This window comes from Oratosquilla oratoria, chromosome 20, assembly GCF_046742065.1.
Source record: "Oratosquilla oratoria isolate Oo_2021 chromosome 20, ASM4674206v1, whole genome shotgun sequence".
Taxonomy (NCBI): domain Eukaryota; kingdom Metazoa; phylum Arthropoda; class Malacostraca; order Stomatopoda; family Squillidae; genus Oratosquilla; species Oratosquilla oratoria.
In genome coordinates this window covers 32,633,524-32,652,054 of record NC_134796.1, presented here as the reverse complement: position 1 = coordinate 32,652,054, position 18,531 = coordinate 32,633,524, and positions in this window count along the sequence as shown.

Genomic DNA, 18,531 nt, shown 5'->3' with positions numbered 1-18,531 from the left:
TGGAGTTATTTTGGGGTAGGATGTGTTTGTTGGATTGTAAGTTCACAAATGAAATATTGATATAGCGAGGAGCGTCGTTTTGTCCGTCAAGCGACCTTGCTATTTCTACGTATGAAAGGTACGTCTCACTCTACGCATGCGCATGATAGTAACAAAAAGAAGAAAGATGATTAATATTCTACTTACATAATGTATATTCACATCTTGTTCACAAACCCGCCCAAAAATGTAATTTAGCTTGTTAAATCCTGTATTTGTAGTGTAAACATACATATTGTAACAGACTTTTACAAAAAAAGACATAGTTGTGCATGACACCAAATATTTTGTCAGAAATTTGAGAATATATACATATATATGTGTGTATATATATATACAGTATATATATATATATGAACACACGTACCCGTGTTCTTATTAGCACATATGTATATATACCGGTATATTGCATATGTAACTCACTTGGTCGAAATCAGTGAACAAATATAAATTTTAGAGTAAATATTCTATATGTGATCATTGTTAGATCATTGTTAGTGGTAATGGATTATTTGAACGAAGTGTTCTGGCCTAATGGTCGCTGATTTCTTAACAAAGTGAAGGAAAACGAAAAATTTCTGTCTGCAAGGAAACTACTTTATGGTAATTTCATAACCAGGTAGTTCTAGAAAGATGTGAATTAAAAAAAAAAAAAAATGTAAATGAATAGATAAGTGAATAGATAAATAGATTTTCTCACCTTCTCACCCATCTCCCGGTAGGCCTACCGGCGACTAGCCTCCCCTAGTCCTCTCGTCTCCCGAGCCTCCTCAAGCCTCGATATGGTTAGTCTTCCGGTGCAACGGAGTTCATAGGGGAAAAGGGAGCATTTTTAGGAGTCAATGCGAGGACACACACACACAATTTCTCTTGAAAAAAAAAGAAAAAAAGTGAAGAGCTGACCCGGATGACCTTGTCTGCACCTCGGCAGCCATGTTTTACTGGTCCGGCTCCTCTTATCCAGACTGTTTTCGAATAGTTTCGTTCATTTTCGTTTCATAAAGATCCTGACGTGCTCCAGCCAGCTATTTCATCCTATGGGCAGTGTGTGCCGCTACTTAACACACGCATATCGTTCTTCACCTAACCAAAACCTTCTCTTCTGTTGAAGCAGTATGACAAGCTGGAAAAGGTGGATGTATATATTTGCAAATATTTCTCCTTATTATGTTATTCCTCTGAAGAAGTGTTTCAGCGCGAATCTAGTCAGGAATAAACTCGGGTTCCAGTTCATGTCTCTCTTCTCCTCTGTGTCTCCCTCCTATCTGGAGCTAATCACTTAGTCACGTGGTCTTCCAGAAAATATTTCTTGTTTTTACCCAAACATATGGGAAGGCAAGGGAAAGAAACACGGGAATGTGCACATTTTCTTACTTAAGTGGACTTGCCTCATTGTATTTACCTAATACAGGTTCGGAATCATGCTGGTTGTCCAGAAAGTCTTTTACTTTGGTGACGACCAAGACAAAATTTTTGTTCATTAATGCAGATTGTTTTTTTTATATTACCCTTTCCTCTTTATAAAGGGCGTGGCCTCCACAAGGAACACACCCATCCCTTACTCATCCAACACCAATATGTTGTCTCTACTGTCTTAGCTTCATCACATATCATTCCGTCCACTTTTAGTGTGAAGATTCCTTCTCTTAGTTTGCCATTTACATGTGTATGAGAATATTTTAGGGTCTTCATATTTGCTGATTAACCGCCCTTTGAAGTATCTTTTTTTTTTTTTTTTTTTTTTAAGGAGCTTTTGAAGAGCAAAAGGGGCCCCAATAGCGATCTCAGTTTCGCCCTTTAGAAGAATAAGGGTTGATTCACACTATCGGTCCGGTCGCGCTCCACTCCCGCTCCGCTCTCGGTCCGGTCCAATATTGTCTCATTAATTTCAATGGAAGCATTCACACTGGCGCTCTCGCTCCAGTCTCGCTCCGGTTTCGCTCCGGTCACGGTTCCGTCAAAAGATATTTTTACTGGAGCGAGACCGGAGCGTGACTGGACCGTGAGCGCCAGTGTGAACTCAGTTGCCACGGTCCTGCTCCTCCTGCTCCACTCCAGTCGAGATTCAGCCTTCATATAAGCAAGTAGTGTTTCCTTCTGTCCTACCAAACCATGGATAATCCAAAGGAAACACCACAATGGGATCATGAGAAAGTTAGAAAAATGATAAAAATACATTTTCTTTTTATTTATCACTGATACAATGACAATGCGCACAGCGAGGATATTCATAAGCGCCAACTGAATAAAATATAACCTACAAAACTTACTTTAATTTTGTGGATTTAGATGAAATGCTAATAGAATTAGTCAAAAGGTAAACCGGAGCTGTATGACCTGACTTCGCTGCACTACAGTGATAATGTTTGCATACTTATCATATTGCCAAGGTACTGAGAGAAAAAAAATACACATTATTAACCGAAGAAAGAAATTCCATATGTATAATAACAACCTATTATCCACTGCGGAAATGCATCTCCTTAGCTCACTCAACAAATATTCCTACACAAGTTTGTTTGTCTACTTATATTTTATCATTTTGCCAAGGCATTGAACCAGCTGGGGAGCTGAAATAATCTTTCAGTGTTTCTCTCGCGCCAAAAGCCTCCTTTGTAGCATTTCCCCCTCTTCCTCTCATTGGACGTACTGTGTTTGATGGAGGCATGACAACAGTATCTAGTAATGCAACAGCATTTGGGTGTATCAGATTGTGAAGTATGTATGTTGTTGTAATGATTGCATTAGCGTTAGAAGGCATAGCTTTAAGTTTCCTTAAATATATTCTGAAGGTTTGCACTAGAATACCAAATGTGCACTCAACTATCCTCCTGGCTCTAGATAATCTATAATTAAAAATCCTCTTCTCTACCTTATGTTCAGTCTGTGAACCTGGGTAGGGCCTCATCAAATTTCTCTTCAGCGGGAAAGCCTCATCTCCCACTATAACGTATGGTGCAAGCACATCAGTGCCAGGAAGTGCAGCATCTTCTTGTACATTTCAAGTCATCCTCAATTTTGGATAGTATTTTCTCAAATGTTCCTTTGTTCATTCTGAAATAGCTGTGGAATTTACTCTCATCATCAATAAGACGAGGATACAGAGTATGAAATTCTCCTTCAGTCTTCCTATCTTACAACATAGGATGAACCCACAATCTCTTTCTTTTTCTATTTTTTTTTTCTTCTTCTTCATCAAGTGCAATAGCGATTATTGCCAACTCGGCGTCAGAAAAGTCACACATCCTTCGTAACTGATGGTAAGACTTCTACTGGTGTCGAGGAAGGGGGGATGACGGGAACGAGAGCGGACCGATAGTGTGAATACCTCAGAACCAAGAGCGGAGCGCGACCGAACCGATAGTGTGAATCAACCCTGAATATCTCAGAACCGGAGCGGAGCGAGAGTGGAGCGCGACCGGACCGATAGTGTGAATCAACCCTAATGCTCCCGTGTAAGAACATGAAATAATGAATACAGAAATGGAAGGGTTAGGTTAGGTTAAGTAGACTTTTTGAAGAATAGGGACCACAAATCGTACGGGACCCCTCTTCTTCAAAAGTTCCTTTCTTTCTTCTGATTTTTGTATATTTGTTTCTGGCTACCTCATATTCTTCTTTCGTCTTGAAGATTCTCTCTCCAATTAAACTTTATTCCCTCACAACCCCCCCCCCTCTCTCTCTCTCTCTCTCTCTCTCTCTCTCTCTCTCTCTCTCTCTGTGTGTGTGTGTGTGTGTGTGTGTGTGTGTGTGTGTGTGTGTGTGTTTGTGTGTGTGTGTTTGTGTGTGTCTTTCTGTTCCACACCCAACTAATTGTTTTAATCGTGTATAGTTTGTCAGACGAAAGGATATCGTCAGGGGTATTTACGAGTATCAAGTTGAATTTTAAACAGTTAATTGGATTCTGTCAGAGTGAAACGATTATCTGTCTGTCCCTGACTGGGTAGTGGTGTGGTTAAGTACGTTAGGTGCGTTAAGTACTTTAATTACGTTAAATACGTTACGTTAAATACGTTGAATAAGTTAGATACGTTGAATACATTAAATACGTTAAATAGTTAATTAGTTATATAGTTGTTTACGTTGAACATGTTAAATACGTTAAATGATTAAGTATTTAAACACATTAGATAAGTTGACCAAGTTAGATACATTGAATATGCTAAATGCGTTAAATACGTTAAAGTCATTAAACACGTGGAATACGTTAAACAGTCAAATATGTTAAATACATTAAATACGTTAAATACGTTAAACGCGTTAGATACGTTCAACGCGTTGAATACGTTACATACGCTAAATACGTGAAATACATTAATGCGTTAAATAAGTTAAATACGTTGAATACGTCATAGTCATACGTTAAATGCGTGAAACAATCAAATACGTTAAGTATGTTAAACACGGTGAATGCATTGAATACGTTGAATATGATAGGTTAAGGTACAATAAAGAAAATAAATGTTCATTTCGTCGCCATCCACCACTCCACTTGCATGGGAGACCTGGTCTCCCAAGATAGAACAATAGGCTCCAGATGACCTCGATAACTCAAAGGGTGAGGAGGTTAGCGCTGTCCCTTGCCCATCACACCGGAGATCCACAGACAGACAGACAGACAGACAGACAGACAGACAGACAGACAGACAGACAGACAGACAGACAGACAGACAGACAGACAGACAGACAGACAGACAGACAGACAGACAGACAGACAGACAGACAGACAGACAGACAGACAGACAGACAGACAGACAGACAGACAGACAGACAGACAGACAGACAGACAGACAGACAGACAGACAGACAGACAGACAGACAGACAGACAGACAGACAGACAGACAGACAGACAGACAGACAGACGAATTACGACTAAGCATGAACACCTCAGTCTTGTTAAACAATCATTTTTTTTTTTTACCATTTGACTGTATGTTTGAGCATGCACGTACAATATATATTACTTATCACGGGCGTTCCACTTACAGCGCGCGGCGATCTACCCGCGGGTTCTAACCCGCAACACGCGCCGCCACCGCCGCCGCCGCCGCCGCCGCCGCCGCCACCTCTGGAATTTCCTAACCGGGACGGCCGCTGCCACGTCGCAGATCACTAAGAGTTAAGGTTACTCTGACCTTCTCATTCCCGAGGTCTGAAACAAGAAGAAGAAGAAGAAATAGAAGAAGGAGAAGAGAAAGAATAAGAAGGAGGAGGAGGAAGGGAAGAAGAAGACGAAAAGAAGAGGAGGGAAGAGGAGGGGAAGAAGAAGACGAAAAAGACAAAGAAGAGGAAGGAAAAGGAGGAGGGAAAAAAGAAAAGAAAAGAAAAACAACAACAAAAAGAAGAAGGCGAAGTCGAAGAAGAAGAATAAAAATAAGAAGACAAAGTCGAAGACCAAGAATAAAAGTAAGGAGTTCAAGTCGAAGTAATTAACATGGGAATAATGACAGAGGGAAGTAGTACACATCATCCATCAAAGATAAGAGCATAGCACGTGGAAGATTACAAAATATTAATGCTGGATTCAGCCAAACAACCTCAGAAAATTGTTTGTAAATGTTACAATACAACATTGGTAGGAGACTTTAACTGTAGATAGCTGAACTAGGAGGAAAGGAAAACAAGCGTAAATGATAAATCATGGTGTAAATTTCTGCTGATCATTGCAAGGAAAAACGCAATGATCCACTGAGAATATATGTAAATATATATATATATATATATGTATATATACATATATATATATATAAATATATATATATATATATATATATATATATATACATATATATATATATGCATGTTGTTAAAGTCGACAGCATTAAGGAGGTTGTTAATTTTCTTATTGGTATTCTCCAGCTTTCTAACCAATACTCTGCCATTTGGAGGGTGGGCATAAACCAAGTTGCCAAAATGATTCATTTATTCTCAACGTTTCGTCTGCAAAGAGACATCTTCAGGAAAATCTGTAACATAAATATTATCGACATACAGAAATAAAGAAAAAAGGTGTTAACCTAAACAAAATTCACAATTATGGGAATAGATATCAATAAGTCAGCAATAATACAAATCCTAGCTTGATACATGGGCCGTTGGGGACCGCTACTTACATAAATTAAAGGTCCAAAGAAATGACGAAGGAAATCGTCGGTGGGTGACTTATATATACGAACCTAGCCGGCTTGGGTGGTGGAAGGGGTAGTGAGGGAAGGATTAAGGGGAGGGTTTTGGTATCTCATTAAGACGGGAAGGAGAGGTTCGGGGGGGGGGGGGGTTAGGGGGGGTGCGAGGTCGGTTGGGGGGAGGATGGATGGAGTGGGTGGGAGGAGGTGGAGGGGGGGTCCGGGGCGTATTATACTAATAACTGCCACCCAGTTTCTAAAGAGAAGGAAATCCGCGTGGTTGTATACTACTCCAACCCTAAAACTAGCTCATTGGTAATAACTAACAACTTGAATAGTAATACTGAGACCATGTGTAAAACCAACATTGTGTACGAATTTAAATGTATTACCGGGGACTGTGTAACCCGAAATTCATCATATATTGGTCATACTAGATGTAGTCTCAGTAGGAGAATATCAATGCACTTGCAAAACGGGGCTATTAAACGTCATTTATTGAGATATCATAACCAAACAGCCACCCGTGAATACCTAGTTAAGAACACCAGGATTATAGCAAGCAATAGGGATACACATAAACTTAAGCTATTAGAAGCTATGTTTATAAGGGAATACAGCCCTATAATAAATATCCAAAGCAACATGATTTCCGTCATTGGTTTGTTTAATAATGCAATGAAGCCACCACCACCACCCGTGACCACACCCTATGTCAATACGCCCCATCTCCTCCCACCCACTCCATCCATCCTCCCCCCAACCGACCTCGCACCCCCCCTAACCCCCCCCCCCCGAACCTCTCCTTCCCGTCTTAATGAGATACCAAAACCCTCCCCTTAATCCTTCCCTCACTACCCCTTCCACCACCCAAGCCGGCTAGGTTCGTATATATAAGTCACCCACCGACGATTTCCTTCGTCATTTCTTTGGACCTTTAATTTATGTAAGTAGCGGTCCCCAACGGCCCATGTATCAAGCTAGGATTTGTATTATTGCTGACTTATTGATATCTATTCCCATAATTGTGAATTTTGTTTAGGTTAACACCTTTTTTCTTTATTTCTGTATGTCGATAATATTTATGTTACAGATTTTCCTGAAGATGTCTCTTTGCAGACGAAACGTTGAGAATAAATGAATCATTTTGGCAACTTGGTTTATGCCCACCCTCCAAATGGCAGAGTATTGGTTAGAAAGCTGGAGAATACCAATAAGAAAATTAACAACCTCCTTAATGCTGTCGACTTTAACAACACATGCATACAAGAGAATCTGCTCCCTAGATATTCAAATATATATATATATATATATGTATATATATATATATATAAATATATATATATATATATATATATATATATATATATATATATATATATATAAAATCGAAGATCCACCAACAAGACTGAACTTGACAAAAGATCCCAGTGTTATTGAATTTCCAAAAAGTATCAGTGCCCTATACGTAAAAGCGATCCTATATTCCTCAAATTCATCATGGCATTAGGGAATACAAAACCAAGAGATGCCATTTTAGGTACAATTTCACTAAAGCAAATATTACTGAACTTATAGATATATCTTTGAAGGAACGGATTAGAAGACTTCAGTGAGATAAGTGAAATACAGAAGAAACGTGGAGTCTTTCTGTGATTTCATAACTTGGACGAAGGAAAAATATGCAGAGACTGAATTGGAGAAAAAGGGACTGGATTGATAAGACAGAGACAGAGAGAAAGAGAGAGAGAGCGTGGCAAGGTGAAGAAAGAAAAGAATCATTAATGTAAATGAAGAATGTAATGGAACTAGAAAAACGAATATATAAGGATTAACAAAGAGGAATGGGTGTAACTGGCAAATGTAAGAATAAACCTAAATTTCTCTATAGATTTGTAAATAGAAAACTTAAACACAGGGAAGGAATCTCCGAGCTAAAAGCAGGTGGGATTGTATGTGATAAAGCTAGATAGGAACCTGAAATAATAAACCAGAGTTTCCTGTCAGCAATCACCAAGGAAAGTGAATCTAAGAGATAAACAACTAGAGAAGTTGTATTAAACAATATAGAAAGGGAAGTACAAAATATATATATAATCTACTTGAGAAGTCGAACACGAGGAAGGCCGAGGGGGCTAAGTCGAAATTCCAAGAAGATCCTCAAGGAATGCAGAAATCAGTTGTTGGACATGAAGTAATGACATATTTTCGAGAAGAAGGAAGTGTACACTACTATCGGAAAAAGGGAGATATACCAATTCATAAGGGAGGATGTAGGAAGGAATCTCTGATTTGTACACCAGCATACTTGACCAGTGCAAGAGCCAAAAAGTGAAAGCTAGAAAAATATAATCGATCTAGTATTTTAACATTAAATTTGAGACATGAAGATCAAAAACAATTTAGAGATAGTTGAAGGTGAAAAGGGACCGCCATGGAGTTATACAATGGAAAGTGAAACATACAATGCAATGAAGGAGAAAACGGATCTGGTATTTTTGGTTATGGGTAATTTGTCGCCCGAAAACACATTAATAGAATAATGAGAGAGACATGCATTTTGGCGACAAACAATAGTGTGGCATTTTCCAATACTGGTGAAGATATAATAATAAAAAAAACTCGCTGCAAATCTTATCCGTCCCAAATTGGAGTATGCTTCACCGGTGTAGTATTAAGAAAATAAGAATGGAAAATACTGCAAGAGACCATAAGGCCTACACTAGGCAGTTCTATGTCCCATCAACACAAATATAAAAATATAAGAAAACATAAAATACAAACGGCTGCAACCAAAATTATCCCTATCTTGGTTAACAAAACGTGTGAAAATAAATGAGATCAGTTTGAATTGCCCTTACTGAGAGATGAGAAAGAGTAGACACGATTATCATCTTTAGAACCGCCGATAAAAAACAACAACTGACAGAGATGAGCTATCGATGTGGAACGAAAGAATATCAAGAGGACGACAAGAAATTTCAGAAGATGGAATGTTTGAGTTATAGTACAGCGGATAACCATAACAATTGTGCAAATTATGACTAAAGCATGCATTTTTTACTAGTGTTAGTACATCCCATAAGGTTCATTTTAAGATCGGGAGGTAAGTCAGATTTGACCTCTGAGGACCGTGAGAGGTCAATGACCTCTCGCGGTCCTCAGAGGTCAAATCTGACTTCATGACTGAATGACACACTATTCAAATCCCTAAGGCTTTTTTGTTTGAAGAGTGGGAACAAAACCGATTGCATGATATGGTGAACCTCATTGACAAACACCCAGATGTCCTGACAGAATTCAAGTCTGGGAAGTTTGTGGTACACAAGACCAGCAACAAGTTCTCTGCCATGGCAATTGACCAATGTCATGAGCAGAACAACGCGTTGGTCAAAGGGTCTGGTGGAGCTATTGGACTGACAGGAAACCCTGGGGCACTCAGACGCTGGATGGTGGCAGGGCCAGAAATAGCCAGGATCACGACAGAGTTTGAAGAGATGGCGGTAAGAGGACATAGCGGTGCTCACGACAGGGGGCATCTTCATCATGACCAGAAACCTGGAGTGCAAGCAGCCTATATGAAGGATGTCAGAGCACTTATAGCAGTGTTTCAAGATATGGGGAATCCCTTCCTAGAGAACACTCAAGATCTACTGGTCCTTGACATGAGAGACATCATGGAAACCCCAGTGGCAGAAACTGTGAGGAAGATTGAGTCGCTTAGTGAGGAGCAATACACAAAGTTTGTTCAAGAAAGACTGGAAATATGCACGAAGCCAGTTACAGACAGACTGCCCCAGAACAAGTTGCCACTCTTCAGTCGGCCACATACCAAGACGCAGTCAAAGCAGCAGATGCAACTGGCCGCAGTGAAGAGTGACTGTAGTCTCTTCTCGAGGCTGTATATTGCATGTCAAACATGTGATGGCGATCTTGACTAGTTCTTCTGCCACGAGAACCAGGCAGCCCCACCTGCATTATCAACAGGAAGAAAAATGCGCCCTGCAGTCAAAGCAGATCTACTACACTGCCTGAAACCAGACCAACCAGAAATCACAAGCGCACCTGGGGTTGATGCCACAATCCTTGACGGAGCAGCTATTGTTCAAATGCTCAATCCTGTAGCGGCCAAGACCTTTCAAGAGTATGGGAACATAGTCTTTGCACCTTACATCTCCACTCAACTAGGAAAGGTTCACAGACTGGACCTCGTCTGGGATGTATATCTACCTGACAGCCTGAAAGGCACGACCAGAGAGAAGAGGGGCAAGGGCCTCAGGAAAAGAGTGGCTCCCTCTACTATCATGCCTAAGGACTGGAAGCCCTTCCTTCGTGTTGATCAAAACAAGACTGAGCTCTTTGGTTTCCTGTCACAAGAAGTCATTCGTCTTCCAATAGCTGATGGCAAGGAAATGTATGCAACATGTGGAACTGAAGTCCCATGCTCTCCTGCCGAGTCCGACTTGACCAGCCTCGCACCATGTTTACACGAGGAGGCAACACTCGCATGCTGCTACATGTGGCAGATGCTGTGCAGAAGGGAATGAGGAAGGTGGCCATACGCACTGTGGATACTGATGTTGTGGTACTGGCTGTGGCTTCTTTCAACAACATCAATCCTGATGAGCTGTGGATAGCTCTTGGTACTGGATCCAGCTTCCAGTACATAGCTGTTCACGAACTGGCTGCCTCCATGAAGCCAAGACAATGTGCTACTCTCCCCATCTTCCATGCCCTCACAGGGTGCGACACTGTGTCTTCATTCACTGGCAGAGGGAAGAAGACTGCCTGGGAGATTTGGAAAGTATTCCCAGAGGTGACTGATGCCTTTGAAGAACTCTTACGCATGCCAAGTGATGTTAGTGACGAGTCAATGTCACTGCTGGAGCGCTTCATAGTGCTGATGTATGACCGCACCAGTGACATCATGAAAGTCAACGATGCTAGGAAAGAGCTCTTCGCACATAAGTCTAGGGCTCTAGAAAACATTCCCCCAGCGCAGGCAGCACTCCACCAGCACATCAAGCGTGCATCTCTCCAGGGCAACCACTGGAACCAAACTCTGGTCCTGAATCCTGAGTTACCAAGCCCATCTGACTGGGGTTGGAAAAATGAGGACTCTGGGTGGCAGCCTCTTTGGACGACACTTCCAGAGGCATCAAAATCTTGCCACGAACTGATCCACTGCGGCTGCAAGAAGGGATGTACTGGCCGCTGCAAGTGCACCAAGGCTGCACTCAAGTGCACTGCATTATGTGCATGTTCGGGAGACTGTTAGTTAAGTGTGTACTATACATATGACTGAGGTCACTACCATCACTGTACTTTAAGTTTATATATAGCTTTTGTGCAATGCGCATTGAAAATTAAATTTACACAGATTATCTTACAGCACGATGTTATGCAGGCTGTTCTGAAAACCACAATAACCTAAATGTATATTTCAATACATTTGTTTTCTGAGGTCATTGATTTCATTTTATGTCCAGAAAAAAAATTGTTATGATTTTTTAAACTTTGAATCCTTACGGTTTTTTTGTTTAAAGAGTGGGAACAAAACAGATTGCACCATTGGATTCAGCGTGGAATTCGCTATAAAGGTATGGAGAGCAATTCGCTAATTTTGAATATTTTGTATTCTTTATTTATGATAAACTAGAAAAATCCTTAATTTTCCAGATTTTTTAGAAAAACTTTTTTATATAAAAAAAAAACAAATTCGAGAAAAAACTTTCTATACTTTTATAGCGAACTTGACGCTGAATCCAATGGTGCAATCGGTTTTGTTCCCACTCTTCAAACAAAAAAGCCGTAGGGATTTGAATAGTGTGTCATTCAGTCATTAAGTCAGATTTGACCTCTGCGGACCGCGGAGGTCATTGACCTCTCACGGTCCTCAGAGGTCAAATCTGACTTACCTCCCGATCTTAAAATGAACCTTATGGTATCTACTAACACTGGTAGAAATTTCATGCTTTAGTCATAATTTGCACAATTGTTAGGATATGAAAGATTATCCGCTACACTATTAAGAAATTTTCTACCTAAATTTGTGACACAAGTTAGAAGAAAAAGTCCAGAAAGAGAGCACAGAAACAATTCAACGCAAAACTTGATAACTGGAAACACAGAGGGGCTCCATGAGCAAAGCCACAGTCTTGTATGTTACAGTAAGGTACAGTGAAGCAAGTGCATACAAACGCGCAGACATTAAGCGTGGGAGTATTCCTCTATAATTCTTACATGCGTTGAATAATGCTTTACATCCACTTTCACGAGCTCGAATCCAGCGAGCACCGGTGTGTGCCATCAGCCCTGGATATCCTGCCATCATCCACAGCTAGGCACCTCCAGGTGTGAGGATTTCATATTTCATACGTGATTTGTGAGCGAACCGTTGCCGTGACTGCATTTTAATCTTTTTCTTTTTTGTCACTATTTTTTCCTTCATTCGTTTTTTTTTCGCTTTTCTGGAGTTGTTTGGTCTGAAACCCCTCCCCCTCTTCTCCTTCCCTGCCCCTCCCACCTTCACCCCCTTTCTCCCACCCCTCCTCCTACCCTTCCCCTCCTCCTCCTCCTCACCCTCTTCCGTGGAGTCGTGACTATCATTTGTTCTTCTTTACCCCGAAGATACGGAAAGGGACTCACTGTAACCCAGCAGAAAATTTATTTTGTCAGTAGTTTCAGCCATGATAATTGTCATTTCGCTCGATCCTTATTTCACATAATGATAAATCAAGAACAACCTCTTCGGCCATTTCCGTGGAGAAGGTTTCGATTTGGAACAAATCCATGATAAAGTAGAGTAAACCCAAAGTATATAGAAAACCTCAAACGGATTAGGGGTTGAGTGGAATGGACTTGTACATTATGAGTTCATGATGCACGAAACGTACCGTATCACACCGATTTGAGAGGGTGACGTTGGCAAAACGAGGGAAAGTCGCAGGCGAAATTGTGGGTCAATTTTCCGGGATTTTTTTTTTCCTTCTTCAACCAACAACAGTGTGAATCCAGAGCTTTTTGTTCAAAGTCACAAATACACTGAACCCAGCAAACGCCTTCCTCCTCCGTAATATATATATACATATATATATATATATATATATATATATATATATAAATGTATATATGTATATATATATATATAAATATATATAAATATATATATGCAAGAAATCAAATCACAGTGATACAAAAATTCAAAATAACCAAAGGAGAAGAGAAACTTGTAGACAGTAAGTACTTTCATATATTACATCTTCATTTAGTCTGAAGATGTAATAATGTATATGAAAATACTGTCTACAAGTTTCCCTTCTCCTGTGGTTATTTTGCATATATATATATAATATATACATATATACATATATATATATATATATATACATATCTATAAGTATGCAAGCAATCACATCATTGTGATTCAAAAATACAAAATAACCACAAGAGAAGGGAAACTTGTAGACAGTAAGTACTTTCGTATATTACATCTTCATTTAGTCTGAAGATGTAATATACGAAAGTACTGTCTACAAGTTTCCCTTCTCTTGTGGTTATTTTGCATATACCGTATATATATATATATATATATATATATATATATATATATATATATATATATATATATATATATACATATCTATAAGTATGCAAGCAATCACATCATTGTGATTCAAAAATACAAAATAACCACAAGAGAAGGGAAACTTGTAGACAGTAAGTACTTTCGTATATTACATCTTCATTTAGTCTAAAGATGTAATATACGAAAGTAGTCTACAAGTTTCCCTTCTCCTGTGGTTATTTTGCATGTATATATATATATATATATATATCTATATATATATATATATTATATGTATATATATATATATATGTATATATATACATATATATGTGTATATATATATATATATATATACATATGTGTATATATGTATGTGTTTGCGTGTGCGTGCGTGTGATTCACCATGGTCTTGGATCACGTGTTGAACTCGTGATCGACAGCTATTTCCCTCCCGGAGGAGAGCTCAGAGCTCATATATGACCGATCTATGGGTAATGCTGTGACCTTACACGCACACACACACACTCAATTCCCCGCCCACGAGAGTTGGAGTAACGACCCGCAGCGCAGCGATACTGAAATTATTTCAGCCCTGGGCTGGATTCGAACCCGGACCGCCGTAGTGGCAGCCAGGAACTCTACCACTGTGTGTGTGTGTGTGTGTGTGTGTGTGTGTGTGTGTGTGTGTGTGTGTGTGTGTGTGTGTGTGTGTGTGTGTGTGTGTGTGTGTGTGTGTGTGTGTGTGTGTGTGTGTGTGTGTGTGTGTGTGTGTGTGTGTATATTTATAGTTGTATTTTACGGGACGAGAGCCATGCTCGCAGTGACCCGTTTTCGTATCTCTCCGCATCAGTTTATTCTTAAAATCGTTTATAGTTTTGGCATTCACTGTTTCTCTGTTCAGTTTGTTCCAGACATCAATCATTCTATGTGGGAAGCTATTCTTTTTCAGGTCTCTTCTATAAGTGTTCTTCTTTAGTTTCTTTTCGTGTCCTCTTGTTTCTCTTCTGTCCCACTTTAATAAGTCATCTCTATCGAGGATTTCCATCCCTTTCATAATTCTGTAAATGGTCAATAAATCAACTCTTTCTCTTCTGTTCCAGTGTTGAAAGATGTAGTTTCTCCAATCTTTGTTCATAAGTAAGATTTGCCAGTGTATGTTTTTTTTTTATTTTATTTAACTTATTACGCATTAGCGTCATACAGTGGGGGAGGTTTTCATAATGAATGTAGGAAGGCAACTGGTATGCACATGCTTACACACGTACACATACACTTATATACACATACAAATACATGGGTTGCAGGTAACATATACGACACTGGGTATTGTACATTCATTCAAAGGGGAATAAGACTGAGATGTCACGCAGGGCATCAGGTATTATGAGAACCCACCAAAGCGGGGGTAACGGACAAGTATTTCATCTAATCTATTTTGTGATAGGAGATGACGACAGATTGCATCTAATGGTAGTCCCTGGGGTATTAGATGTTTTACAGTGGGGCACGCTAGGCAGTAGTGCTCGATGGTGTTGGCTAGTGGAGCGTGGCATAGGCGACATTCTGTGAATACAGGCTCGCCCTCCACCCCGGCGACCTGCCACGGTGGACGGTAGCCTAGTCGCAGTCGGGCTGAGACAACATTGTGGCGACAAACCATAAGTCCCTTGCGGCGGTACTTGTATTTGTGGCGGCATACGGATTCGTAGTGGGTGATGGTGACACTGAAGGGTCTCTCGGTGTCCCGTCGACGTTGCTCAGGCAGAAGTGCAGCGGAGCGGACCCTGTTGAGGTAACATAGCAGGGAGAGAGGTCGTCCATCACCACGACGGGGGAGTCGGCAGGCTTCTTTTGCTAGGCGGTCTACTTTGGTGTTGTGGTGCAAACCTACATGAGATGGAATCCAAGTAAATTCAATGCAGAGATTACGGATAGTTAGTAGGGATAGAAAGGAAAGGATTTGTTGTACAACAGAATGGTGAGTGGGATGAATAGCGGTGAGGGATTGCAGTGCAGGCTTAGAGTCACATATAATGACAGCATTCACTCCTCTTTGGCAAACGAGACTGATAGCATCTAAGATGGCGTATAGTTCACACAACGTGGAGCTGGAGTGATCTCTGAGTCGACGGCCGACCCAGCCCTCAGGAGGCGGCGGTAGGTCAGGTGAGTAGACTGCTCCTCCAGCTGCACCATCCGATTGTAGTGACCCGTCAGTGTAGAGGCGATGCGGAGCAGTGATGGAGGATGTTACCTGGGTAACATGTTCCAAGGCTAGCTGTAGTTGTAGAGGAGGTGGGTCACATTTTGCTGTAGGAGTGAAGCTAACCACAGGCGATGGTAGCGTCCACGGGGGAGGGCCTGGGGGTATGTCAGCTACTGGTACTTGTAAATCTAGGCTGCGAATGAAGGAGGAGATAGACTTTATAAGACGGCGACCGGGGGGCATGAGGCGGGGGACGGGCGGAGCGGGGCCGAGAGAATCTCTGACCAGTGCTGTGAAGTGCGGTGAGATGTGGGGAAAGTGTATACACTTAACTGTGAGGCAGGTGACATTAGAATAAATCCTCTCAACTAGGGATGGAAGCCGTAATTCCCGTTGCATGTTGACAATTCTGGTAGTCATTGGGCAACCGAGAATGATTCTCATGGCTTTATTCTGAAAAATCTCCAGTGGCTCTAAAGCATATCGAGGAAGTTGAATTAAGGCAGGGGAGAGGTAATCAACAACAGAGCGTATAAAAGTAATATAGACAGTTCTGGCCACGGGGATGGAGATACCGGAAGAGTTGTTGGTGAGCCACTGGAGAGGCCGGAGCCGACGTTGGAGACGATCTAGCAATTCACGAATTACGGTATGGGATTGACGCCGGGCAGAAAGAGTTTCCGAGATTCGTACTGGTGCACCAAGGTAGCAGTACTGGGAGCTTAGTGGGATGATGCAGTCTCCAATCATGAACTCTGGCAGCGTGGCAGGAGGGCGGTAGGAGAAAATTCTGCTCTTCTGTGGGGAAGCAACAAGGCCACAGTTAGCAGAAGCTTGGGAGAGAGAAGTAAGAAAGAGTTGTAGGTGTGTTGGGGAGGTAGAGTGAATACATAGGTCATCTGCATAGCATGTAATTGTGACCTCAGGAATAGTGGGCAAAGACGTGAGGAGACGATGCATAAGTATATTAAAGAGAAATGGACTTAGTACCCCTCCTTGAGGAGTGCCGAGATGAAAATCCCGTGAGGAGCTGTAGGCACCGCTAAAGAAGACACGGGAGGTTCGGTTACTGAGGTAGCCCTTAATCCATCGTAGTAATTTACCCTTAATTCCAAAGTCAATTAATTGATCTAAAATAACGTCTCGGTTTGCTATATCAAATGCACTTTTTAGATCTATAAATGCCACAACACTGTCACGGGAGAGGCGAGAATATAAGTCGACGAGGCAGTGATGGGTGCTGCGTTGGGGTAGAAAGCCGAAGAGACGTGGAGAAAGGCGATCTTGTAGTTGGTACATCAGTCGGGTGAGCAAGATTCTTTCCATTACTTTGCAGAAGCAGGATGTAAGGGAGATGGGCCTGAAATTTGCTGTACCGGGCTTGGGTATGGGGATTATTGTACTCGTGGTCCAGGCATGTGGGATATATCCATCTCGTAGACACATATTGTAGAGGCGAAGGAGGGGGTTACCGGGTACACGGTGCAGTAATCGTAGCACATTGTAGGTAATGCCATCATCCCCAGGGGACGTGGCTTTACCTCTCAAGAGAGCACGTCGTAGTTCATCTTCAGTGATTGGTATATTTTCTTCATCATCCTCTTGCAGCAGAGCATGTACTAAGCGGAGTCCACGAGCAAAAGCACCGGAGGAGAGGGCATCCTGGACGGGGGTAGGTAGGTTGGCAGGGTTGGACTGGTTTGACCACGTGACGATGAGCTGTTCGGCAAATACGGTGGGGGAATGATGACGGGCAGTAGCAGGAGTCTTCTTAATTACCCTGCGAATAAGGTGCCACATGGAGGCTACACTAGTTTGGTGATTAATTCTGTCCGTGAATCTCTTCCAGGAGTCAGTACTTACACATTCTAGGAGGGTTGTCAAATCGTCTCTGGATTGCTGGTAACGATGAAGTAGTTCAGGAGATGGGTTAGTTTGGAACATGAGTCCAACGCGCTCCGCTTCTTTCTGTGCGTCCTGAAGTCGGGTGTCTAGGTACCACGAGTGAGGAGGAGGGCGACGTTGGAAGTGGGGTCGTGATACGTAAAGCCTGTAAAAGTCGTGGGTGGCGGAGACAAGGCTATTGTATAACTGGTCGGGGGAGGAACAGTCTAAGGTAGGTAGTATGCAGGTCATGTATGAAATGTACGTCGGGCAGTATTTGGGGGGTATGGTGAGGCGTAGGCGTGTGATAGGGGGTGTAGGTATCGTAGGAAAAGAATAGTGGAAGAGAAGAGCAATATGGTCTGAGAATAATGCAGGTACTGAGGAGCACTGGATGCGGGATGATACCAAGCCAGAGGTGAGGACGTGGTCCAGGGTGCCTCCCCGGGAGTGTGTGGCGCCACCTGTGTCCCAGCGGGTCAGATGATGTTGTCGGATGAAGGATAGTAGGTGAACACCAGGGCGGTTAGTGGTGCCAGGACGATCTCCCAATGCAGGATGTCGAGCATTGAAATCCCCTGCGTATATTATACCTTTGATCGTAGGTGGTGGAAGAGTGGTTGGACGAAGACGTGCGGGAGCAGAGTAGATATTGCAGAGCTGTAGGATTCCGCCCCCAATTTCTATCTCGAAGAGTTGGAATGTT